The sequence below is a fragment of the Brachyistius frenatus genome, unplaced genomic scaffold, assembly GCF_029030835.1.
Source record: "Brachyistius frenatus isolate BFR_SWC_R1_liver_20210118 unplaced genomic scaffold, ASM2903083v1 Contig_2, whole genome shotgun sequence".
NCBI lineage: Eukaryota > Metazoa > Chordata > Actinopteri > Embiotocidae > Brachyistius > Brachyistius frenatus.
This window is the reverse complement of record NW_027210601.1, coordinates 8,130,036-8,142,358: the sequence shown is the minus strand read 5'-3', so window position 1 is coordinate 8,142,358 and position 12,323 is coordinate 8,130,036.

The window sequence follows — 12,323 nt, the reverse complement described above, 5'->3', positions numbered from 1 at the left end:
GTGGAGCAAAGTTGACAAGTTAGTGGAAGATCGCGGATATTAGTCTGAATGAACAGTCGGTGTCATTCACTCATTCACGCACAAGACTTGCAGTTTGTACATATTTTGCAATTGTAGTTCATTTGCCGCATATCTTGTGTTATGTAACTGTTTATTTTAGTGCGTCTGTTTGTTGTTGTTGTTTTTTTTAACCTGGGATAAGCTGACAGTCTGAATAGCCGCACTAAAGTGTGTCGTGTTTATTGCCTCGTCAAAAGCCACTTGTATTATTTAAAAAAAATTATTATTATTATTATTATTTTTTTTGGGGGGAGGGGGGGTGGACCGTCCTCTTTTGTGTGGTGACATGCTTCAATGCTTCCCTCTTAAAAACGCGTTACCCCGTGCACACCGTGACGGGGAGTGAGACCTTTTTAAAATCATTTTTAAGTCTAACCGGTTTACCTGGGATCTTTTAGGTTTGTCCCTTTCATCCGAGACAAACCTGGGACTGCATGGCGGGACCTAAAATGTGTGAACATTGGTCAGTAATCCCATTTTAGTACTGTATAGATACATGTATTTGAAAGGTAAGCAGTTATTGTAGTGAGAGGTGTGCTGTTTGCAGTCGCGTTTTGTGGCCACTAGGTGGAGCCAGCTGAACTCTAACTTTTGTTTCAGCAGTTCATGCTGAATGGGTTGCCAACCTCATACTTTAATAAGCTAATTATGCACAATACAGTTTAGTACATATTTAAAATACCAGTTGAAAATGCATTTGATAAACCAAAACACTTTATGAAAGGCATGAGCTAGATTTTGAATGTGTTCATTTTGTTTTGTTTGTAGTGATGCAGTTCTCTAAAACTAATGAATGTTGTAGTTTGCCAGAGCCTGGATGAAGATCAGCACTTTTCATGTCGCAGTTAGTCAAATGGAAGCAAGCTGGCATTAATATCTTTTATCTGTGTTCCAAATGTGTGTAAAAATAGGTTTTGAAATTAAGTTAATTAGAAACTTCTTAGAAAAAACTAAGCAAAAAAAGAGAAACTTGGGTAAAATTTGCGGTGTTTGATGTGTGCAATTGCCCTTGATTATCTTCAGCCTTACTGCACTGAATGTGATCACTAGATGGAGCCAGATGACCTGTGAAACATTCCCCTGCCAGACTAACAGTCTTTACAGTGTGCTGCCAATACATGGTGTGTTATTAGTTGATATTTATAAGTCTTTTAAAGCCAGGATCATGCTGTTAGAAAATGAAATACTTTCAGCCTCTTTTAACAGCTATTTTTTTTTGACAATAATTGAGAGAAAAATCAAGATAGATGGGCTTCAGTTTAAAGGAAAAAACAAAAGTGTTGTTTATTATTTAAATTGCGTTTCACGTTTCTCAAACAAAAATGCATGCACCTGCTTGAGTTATTAGTAATATGTTTATTGTCATATTCTAAGGCATTGCTTGATATATTTAAAAAAAAAAAAAAAAAAAAACGGAGAAATGTCTCCCCTCCCACACATTAGTCCTGTCAGGTTAAAACATTGCCTATTGAATTTCTCAAATTATAATTTAATTCATTTTTTTTCTTTTATTGTCACATGTCACTTTGCGTAACACTTTTCAGTTTCTACATGTCATGGTTGGGGTTGCTGCTTTCTTTATTTGTATTAACCATAAGAGATCAGTAGATGGAGCCAGCTGACCTCTAAACAACTTTTCGAGCTGTGTCGGCAGCATGCAGCTGTAAAATATTTGGACTGGTGAAACAAGCAAACGTTTGTAGATGTTGGTTGAGTTGTAATATGTCACAATAACATAAATCTAGTTGTGGTGATGATGACAAAGTAGGTCCTTAAGTTACACTTAGGAAATTAAAACAGTCGTGGTGACTGTGTGGTACAGGATGGTAAAACAGTACAGTTGAATGAAAGATCTAAATTGGAAATATATAAGAAAAGGGCTATTTGTGGTTAAATATAAATATTTCTAGTAATCCTTAATGTAAACAAAGAATATTGGCAAAGAATAAAAAATTAAAAAAAACTGCGCAGAGGTGGCACGTTATGGTGCGACGTGTGCACCTGCATTAGGTTTTTACTGGCCATTAGAACGGCTGTCACGATCATTAAATCTCAGCTGACGATTAATTGTCATACAGATAATTGTGGTTAAGGATTAATTTATGTTTTTCTGTTTATTTTATGCCACTATTACAGTATAAGCCTAATCAGAGTTCAGTGATAAAACACACAACTTCTGCAGAATGTTTTGGCTATGGTGTTTGTCTTTGTAACTAAATTCCTATCATTAATGTCGATAGATACCCAATGAAATGCGGGTTGGTTGGAAATTAGATGTTAAAGTGCCGCAAGATAAACAGTTGGTGGCGCCAGTTCTTCACTAATGTGCCTTTAAACCAGAGCAGAAGAAGGGGGCACAACAAAATGATGTCATTAAAAGAGCGCCAGTCAAACTTCAAACGTGTGGAAATATTGACGGAAATGTGACATTTCTGTTAGTTTTGTCCAGATGTTTTTATAGATATGAATGGAAATGATTCTGATCAATATGCTAAATGATAACAATTATGCTCAAATAATTGCTATCAGGCGATTCTGTAATAATTTTGAATAGGCTTAGCCATCAGTAGATGGAGCTTGATGATTTTTGATACACGAGTTGCAGACTCTTGTACCCGAGTCAAAAGCATAAAACATGACAGACAGTGTTGCTGAACCTCACCGCATGTCTTTCACTTGATTTGAAGCAACATCTAGTTCAGGGCTGATCGTGAAAGGGGAGGGGAGAGACCAGCAAAGCAGGAAATGCGTTGGCTGTTCCTTTCTTCTGACAGTTGTCATTTGTTTCTTTCTGCAAAGGAAGATGGAAATGGAATTAATACAGAGAAAGTAGAATCAGCTAATGAGTGACTTTCTTTGTCTTTAAATTCAGTATCACCTTCCCTTGAACCTTTTTTTTTTTTTTTTTACCATCCCTGGCGGTGACACAAGCGGGACAAAGAGGAACGTGAAGCTCGCTGTGTGTTAGTTAAAGTGGGACAGGCTGAGGCTGCAGGGTCCGTGGGAACGGATAATGATGCAGTGATGCTCCTCGAGAAGCCCTTTCGTGTATGAAGCCCTTGTGTAGCCATATGAGTGTAGAGGAGAGCGTGTCAAGAGGGTAATTGCAACAAAGACAAAGACAGAGACCATGGTTTGTCCCCACCGCCACTCTAATGGAGGGAAAAGGTCGTTTGGGACCGGGTTGACGTTGCAGATTTACAGGATGTATTTGCATGTAGGTTTGATATTGAGCTTCTTTTTTTTTTTTTCTTCTTTTTTTTTTAGCTTTTCTTTTTAAACCTAAAAAGTTGTGATCCATTTCAAAATGATGAATGAATTCTGAAAACCTGCTGAAGGTAGTAAATCTAATACTGTAGTTTTTAAACGGCGACAAAAGTAGAAGAATAATGTCTCTAATTCATACTTTAGCATGAGTCATTTGAGCATGCTTACAGTTAATCTTTTTATTATAGATCTGAATTGCAGGTTACATCAAATCAATGACTGTAAAACATTGTTTGTCTTCTTTGCTGCTGTTACTGTCTGCTGCATTTCTCTTGCAATCACCAAAAAGAAACCCTGTTCTGCCTTTGACTTTGTTTCTGTTTTGTTTTTTTCTCTTGCCCTGACTATCCTGGAGTCTCAGCTTTCCTCTCGGTGCTTTGAGACCATGCACACTTTTATTCATACCAGAATGAATAACTACCTACATGCCAACACAAACACATAACCCCCCCCCCCCCCCAATCAAATCAGATTGAAGTGCTGATTCGTAAAAGGTTAGAACAGGCAGCAAATGTCCCGAGGAAAATGAGGTAACATGTTTTTTAGACACCAAAAAAAGGAGAAACTGAACAAGACTTGATTATAGTTTCAGAGCTTCAAACAAGCATTACTTTTTTTTTTTTTTTTTTTTTCTTCTCCAAAGCTGTTTTCTTACTTTCTCAATTACCGGAGCCTCTAAACTGTTTCTTGTGATCACCTGGTCTTCCTCCTGTGACAAGAGAGCTTTCCCAGATTTCTCCGGCTTTCTGTCGTCGACTGCTCTCAAATCAATCTGGGATTAGGCTTGATTACACGGATACCCCTTTGGGACGCTTTATTTCAATGAATTAGTTGAGTGAATGAACAGAACTGCAACAGAACGATATTTTGTACCAGCCACATAAATTATGCATCGTCTGTGGATATCAACTAGCCTTGATCATCTTTTTTTATGGTTTGAATTCAGAGTGAGAGAAATTGTTAATTGCCAGCCTTGTCACATATAATCTTGGCTTTGTTTGATATACAATAGGATGCAGTCTATATGTTGGTTATTTATTCATGTAGTGATGGAGATGTTCTGTATGATGAAACGGAGACCTAGATAAAATGTTTTGCACTCTATGGTTATTGTTTGAAACATGGTGAACAAATAAGGAAAAACGGTGTCTGCTGCATATTTGTACATATACTTTATTTTTCATGCATTTTATTTATCTTTTTTTTTTTTTTTTTCCCCTTTGTTTCCTTCCTTCATTGCCACATAGTTCACAGCTAAAGTGATGTTGCAGTGATGGAAGATTAAGATGTAATTGTACAATAGTAGTAGAAATAAACTACACCTTTCATTCCTTTCACAAATCACAGGATCTTACACATTTATTGAGCTTAATAAGAATTGTTAATGTTCTAATTGAAGCTGACCACACAGATTGCCGAGTTCATGACGGTGAGATAAAATGTAGTTTAATACCTGGTCAGGTAATAGTTGAAGATGAAACAACATGTTTTTTTACAACGTGGAAATAATTTGACTTAAGGCATAATTAAATATATAGACATTTTCCAAATGTGATTGACAGCGGTGTGTAAATCTGTGATCAGCATGTGCCCTGAGAATCCAGTGAATCAGCGGGCTTGAAATATTTAAAAATGCAAATTTCACACAACCATTTGCATATAGCAGTATTTATTGTGTCCTTGCTGAAAGAGGGATTGTTGTAGCTAAAGAAAGGGATTATGGGTAGACACCCACCCGTGTTTTGATCGCAGCACCATTGGTCAAGTCAGATCTCTGTAAACAATGAGCTACTCAAGAGGCTCGGTGGTGTATTTAGTCGAACATGTACAGTGCCTTGAAGTGCTGTGACTAAATGCAAATTATCATTTGGCTTACAGGCTTTTACAATAATATAATCCTCATCTCCGTTGCCCTTGAGATGAGGAAAAACAAGGATATGAGAAACTTGTGTTGTATTTTGATGATCAACTTCATTCTCTATATATTCTTCATGTGACAGACAGACAGATACATAGACAGATGGATAGATTTAAACACATCCTTGGTCACAGCTATTTGCTTCTCATCAACGGAAGTAAAAAAAAAAAAAAAAAAGCGCTCAACCTTCCCTGGTTACGGTGACCAATTGATTAGCATGACATGCTCAGCCATGTCCTACAGCGAGAGGCTACAATGTTAGATTAAATGCCGGCTAGATCCTCATCAGGGGGAAAAAAAAAAATCAATGGTTGTTGTTAAGGGCGAGTAGTGTCCGACAAGAGGGGTGGGGGGATGGAGTATTGTAGAGTCACTTTACATGGTGTGTCCTGGCCTGTTTGCACTGTGGCGCCTGCGTGTATTGACCTGGATAGGAAGCCGGGGTGAGGATGAGAGGGACAATTTGTCACCGCGGTTCTCTGACTAGGGCTTTTTTTTTTTTTTTTTTTTTCTAATCTAATAATCATACATGTCTTAACCGAGCCTGCATGTGTTTGCCCGTATTTCTACACTCGTCATTTCAACTTCATTTTAATATTCAAAATCACATGTATGTGAATGCAGAATTCATTGATTTCAACTTTTCTTCCACATTTTATATTTTGTTTTGGCAATATACCCATCCTAAGGTTCAGAAACCAAAGCCTGCTAACTACTTAAATCAGCCAAGACCGCCAAGTAAGAAATGATACTGTTGAAATATGTTTTATTCATGGTAGGCAGTTTAAAACTTTATTGCATTATGCTATCAGCAAATCAAGGTCATTTTTCAAGAGTAAATTTAAACTTTTTTGTACTTGCATGTGAGCAGGTTGTATTCATTCAAAGGCTTTTACGTTAGTGTTTCTAAGAGTACACATTTGGAGCTCCCTGTGAAATAGCTGGACCTTATACAGCCACAAAAACTGAGATAATATTGCAGGAACACAGCTATAATTTGTGTTCGGACAATTGCTGTGGTGTCAGTATTTTGTTTCCTTTTGTTCTTTAGTTCACAAGATGGGTAAAACAGTTAAAGCTCCTGCTGTCAAAAAGTATAATTTTTTTTTAAATTTAGTTCCCCACCCCCCCCTCAGTTTTCAGGTGTGATTAAAACCGAGGGGGGGAAAAAAAAAAACTAAATTTAAAATGTAAAGGATGGCGGTCTTCTCGATGACCGTGTGCCTCGGAAATCAGTCTAATTGTCACAAAGATGTTGAATTGCAGAAAATTACAGGGCTTTCGCACTGCGAGTGACTCCCAATTTTTTTGGGACTGAGGGGCAGGAGGCTTTCGCTGGTTCTAAAGCAACCACTCACAAACCTCACAAGGCTACTGAAAATCTCACCGGCGCACTTTTTATTCGTCTAAAATGATCTATTAAGAATTGACAGAGCGCAGCAGCGGGAGCAGACTAGTCAGTAAAGGGTAGTGAGTGGTTTAGAGGACATCAACAAGAAACCTGTGAAGCATAGAAGAACTCAAAGCATGGATCCATCAGTGCTTGACTTTTTCCTCACCTACAAATGATTTAGAGAGAGTATAATAAAGTCTATATATATATATATATATATATATATATATATATATATATTTTTTTTTTGGTGTAAATAAGTTCAGAAAAAAATATTTTCCCTCGGTTTGAAAACTTGTAGTAAAATTAATCTACGCGCAGGAAAGGTTGACGTTGATCTCTCGCCGACAAAGATGATAAGCTGTCAGAAGCTGATCCGGTCATCTGGGAAATGGTTTTGGTCCGCCACTCTTAACACCCGTAATGTAAGTAAGTAAATGCCTGTTAAGTCCGACCAGACCACGGTGAACGGTGTGACGGCAGCCTCCCACAGTGTTTTGAGCACATAAGTCATGTGCAGTTGCTGCATTGCTACGGCCTGTCATAATGTTGTGTCATTTCAGCAAGTACACAAAGCTAGCTCGCAAACACTAATTGGGTAGTACTTGCAAAATATACAGGAAAAACAAACAAACAAAAAAAAACCTGTTTCTGTGTAGCTCATTGTTTACTCTATAGTCCTACAACTAATAATTATTTTCATTTTCAATCAATTGGACAGTTTTGTCTATAATTTTGTCCACTTACAAAAAAAAAAAAAAAAGACATCGTTTGAAGTCCTGCTTTGCTTTAGCCGCAGCCAAAACATTCAGTTTACCATCGTGTGTCAGACAAAGCTCACACTGAAGGAGGCAGAGATGACAAATAGTTGACATTTTGTGTGGATCTGTTGGCAGAAATGGAATACCGTATTCATAATTGTGTTGTCATTAATGTATAATCACCTGAAAGAACCGCTGGGTCTTTGTCACCTCAGAATGAGCCCTTCATGTCTGGCAGGGGGAGCGGGTCCTCTTGTTGCGCGACCATGTTACTACAGTAGCCCAGAAGGGACAAACCAAACGCTGACTGCAGAGATGGCCTTTTGCTTTTCGGCTCGTTTCGCGGCGACAGTAGATTCTCTTGCGTGCTGGGAAGGGCAGGCGATAAACCCCAGTAGTAATACTCCTTAATAATTGACACTACACTACTACAGACACTCAGCAACATGCCGATATGGTCATTTTGTTCTACATGGTGTTGATATGTCCATATTCTGTTTAGATATGACTCCGCTATCATCCTTTCTTTTGTTCTTTTTAACTGGCTCACACATGGCAGCAGCAAACGGTGTAGTTGAGGGCATAACTTGATTGCAGTTTCAATTACTTTTGGTATCGCGCTGAACAGAAAATCCCTAAAATCGAAATGAAAATAAATTCACAGTGCCCAATTCCAGCAGTAATCATTGACTACGTGGCTACTAGAAGTCAAATCACATTGGATTTGGTCTCCGCCAACAAAACAGCACACATACAGACTCCTTCCCAGTGTATTTCACTCTCACTCTGCTCTTCACACCTTCACACTCTCTTGACTCCATGACTCTCTGCGACTCGAGGACAAAGAGGGAGTGACTTCACTGTTCTTCCGGTGTGTGTCTTGTGTTTCTGGGGCAACAAGGAGATTAGTACTGCAGTAAGAGCTCTAGGTGCTGCTGGTAATGCCAGATAATTAGGCATAAGCAAATGAACCTCCAGAAAAGGTGTGCCGCAAACGCTCTCAGTCCATATCGGATAGTAGAAAAGTCAACTAATAGCAGCATAAAATACAGAAGTAGTGGTAAGAAAATATACTGCAAAATTATTCTGGCACATTTTTTTTTTCTTCTTCTTTAAAAACTAATAATTTGGGTGGTGTTTGGTTGAACCATTCCCCTTTTATTACAGTTACGGATAATTCATACGATTACTGTTCAACCAGATTCTCCAGTTAAACATGGCGTGTTTTTACATTAAGCCTCCAAATTTATGGATCCTGTAAACTTTGACGAATTTGTTATTTTTGCAGTTGTGGAAGGATGTCTGTTGTGTCAGAATGTTTACTTGTGAATAAGCTTTTTTTTTGTTTGTTTTTGTTTTTGTTGTTTATCAGTTAATGGTAACACTTCAAAAAAAAATATAAATATTTTTTACAATACAAACTAAAAATGATATCAATATCCATGATCCACTAGAAGCAACACATTAGACCTATATGTATGACTGTCGATAAAAATATTTTCAAAGTTACATTCAATTTACAAAAACGGGCTTTCTGCAGTGAATTATCTGTTAATTGCTGGGAGTTCCTGTAATAATATACAGCAGGGCATATTCATAACTCAATCTGTGACAAAAGTGTTGAGGGTAACTCACATGTTACGATATGTTTTATGTGAAGCATTTTGAATTGCCTTGTTGTTGAAATGTGCTATACAAATAAACTTATTTATTGTTAAAAAAAAAAAAAAAAAGTAATTATGATAAGACCTCCTCTGGGTTGACATTTTTGGCAACATTTTGAAAAATAAATGTCATTTAAATAAATATAATCTTCTGACATTTGCCTTTTTTAATGTGTTTTTTTTTTTTTTTTTTTCTTTCTGGCAATTAAGGTCTCGGGCTGTAAGGAGCGTTTAAACCTGAGAGTTAGCTGATGATGCAGCTGAGCTACAGTGAAGTGCTTGTTAACACGTGATTTATGAGTCTGGCTTATTACAGTGAGATTTCATTGATTTGTGGAAAGTGCCCACCCCCGTTATTGTGTGATTTTCACAGTAGAAGTCAGGAGGTTGGTCAAAACTGATTTACTTAATGTTTAATGAGTTTTGTAATAAATCTTGCAGTCGCATGTGCAAAGATTGGCTCTGTGGTCGAGGTGGGAGGATGATGCAATAATGCATCCACACAAACAGACAGCGGAGAGTTTGGACAGACCACGAGAAAACCTTACAATCATCTCCCTCTTCAGGATACCCTGCAGTTTGGACCCATCCAATTGTCCTCACCGACTTGGTGCTGTCTTTGTCCAAAAAAAACTTTTCCCCTTCGTCGCAGCAATCTCCAGATAAACCAAAACGATAGGCAGAGAAGGACCTGCTGGGGTGTGGGATTGCTTGTAGAGAAGCACCCGAGCGCTCGTCTGCTGGATTTGTTTGACTCGGGTAATTGAAAGTGTTTTAAACTATTATAGCAACTGGAGGGCTTGTTTAACTGTCGAGCTGCCAGTCAAGCGGGTGGGCCAAAAGCCCGAGCCCGTCAAGGCCTGTCAGTCAATGGAAACGAGAAGTGTCGGCTTAATGGATTTCTCCACACTGCTCCGTCTACACACCCAGCAGAGCTCGGAGAGAGAGAGGGGGAGGGAAAAAAAAAAAAATCAAAATCAATGCATTGTCATGTGTGAGTGTGTGAGCCATCAAACGGCCAGGTGGATTGGAACTGTATTTGCCTTGTGTCGATGTTGAGATGCCATACCGGGAGTGAGCAGGAGATGTGTGTGTGTGTGTGTGTGTGTGTGTGTGTGTGTGTGTGTGTGTGTGTGTGTGTGTGTGTGTGTGTGTGTGTGTGTGTGTGTGTGTGTGTGTGTGTGTGTGTGTGTGAGTGCATCTCTTTCATACACCAATGTGTGTGTGCTGCCTAAGAGGACCAGACTTTCTGAGATAGACAGACGTTCTGTGCTTGTCTCCAGGAGCTTTTGTTGTGATTTGAGGTGTAAGAGGGGTCACGTCACCCTCAAAACAAGTTTGTTTTTCTTTCTGTAGGCTCTCCACAGGTAAAAAAAAAAAAGAACAGTCTTCTGTCTGTGTATTTGTTGGCTAGTTTTTTTTTTCAGTGTACACTCAAACAGCTCACTATTTACTTGCCTTGCTCATTTTAAGTAGACGCTCTAGCCTAAGTGTCTTTCTTCATTATAGATGAAAAATGCTGAGAATAGGTGAATTTTATTAGGGCCCGAGCACCGAGTGGTGAGAAGGCCCTATTGTTTTTCCATGGAATTATTATTATTCTTCCGCATTATTATAGTTCTGACAAATGACTCTCCTTTTATGCAGCTTTAACATACTCAGAAACTCATGAAACTTGGCACACTTGTGGTGAGAACGTATGTATTTCATAGGTGTCAGTTGTGGGCGTGGCCAAATGGCTTCCTGGCGCCCCCTAAACTGCCCCCCCCCCCCCCCGCATCTACTTTCACAAAATTCGGTTGACGTGTATGTCATACCTAGATCTACAAAAAAGCCTTAAGACATTGATGATGATGATATATTGAGAAGCCCGTGTGTTTTTGTCCAACGGCGTCACCATGGCGATGCGGAAAACAGGAAGTTCTTGTTTAAGGTCAAGGGATGCTCCAAACCTCACAAAACCTTGCACATGCATCAGGCATGGTGATCTCCACGGCTGCGTCCAACCCCGACCCGCTAGCTCCCCGACGGCCGCACATGCGAGGGCCCGCATAGGAGGAGTTCGTTAAAGTACAACATGTGCAAATTGCCAAAATTGGCCACTTAATTCAAAATGGCCGACTTCCTGTTGATTTGAGGTCATGGTGCCAAGAGACTTTGTGTTTTATTTTATTTTTTATCTCGGTATGATACAAATACTGTGCATGTAGGTGAAGGTAGGAGCAGGGGATGCAGTTTAGGGGGCGGCAGCGAGCCTCTTGGCCACGCCCACCACTCAGTGCTGGGGGCCCTAATTACATATGATGCGGTGATGTTGGTAAAGACTGTATACGCAGAGGCGAGTTCTGTGTGACACTGCACTGAATGATTCCTCTCAAAAGGAGTGACATTAGAATGATCTCACATTACCGTCTTATATGAGGACACTAACGGTGTAATTCTCCAAACTTTTGGGGAAATGATTTCCTCCCCCTGTTGCAAGGTGTGCTGCAAGGCACAGACACAACTCAACTGAAGCGCGCACACACACACACACACACACACACACACACACACACACACCTTGCACACAGGGCCCCACCTTATGAGCTCCTCAGAGGTATATTCATTTTATCATTTCTAGTCGTGGTCACAGCGAAAGGCTGTCGTGGGCACGTACCTTTACTTCATCTCAGTACCACCTCGTGTGATTTATAGCCGGCAGATTCGGCTCCAGCGCCATCATTTTTAAACGCCCTGTCTTTTATCTCCACCAAATGATCGTATTAACCACCGCCAAAGACTAACACAAGGCAGAAGGAGATGTCTGTGTTGAGCTAAACCAGACTACCCTCTGAAAGGCATCAAATCATTTCACCATGTTGAGAGCGAAAAGTGGTAATTACTTGTAATTGGGGCTTCAGATTTTTCTCTCGCTCGTCCCTCTTTTACTAAATTGGATGATTTCCTTTTTTTTTTTTTTTTCCTTCTGGAGTGTTGATAGATACCTCAGAACCTTTTGAGAGTAGTGGGGCAGAATTGAAAACAGTTTTTGTTCCATTAGAAATGTGTTATTGTTAACGTTTGTCTCTTTCTCATGCTCTCGCACGCGCTCTCTCCAATGTCTGATATGTTTAAAACGGATATATCATCACTGTAGTTGTGTTTTCTATGTTGTGACTGCTCTTTCTGTGTTATTAGTAACACTTTTTTTTCCTTTTGTATATTATATGTTAAAATGGACACGCATCTCTCTGCTCTAACTTTGTTTCACTCTCTGC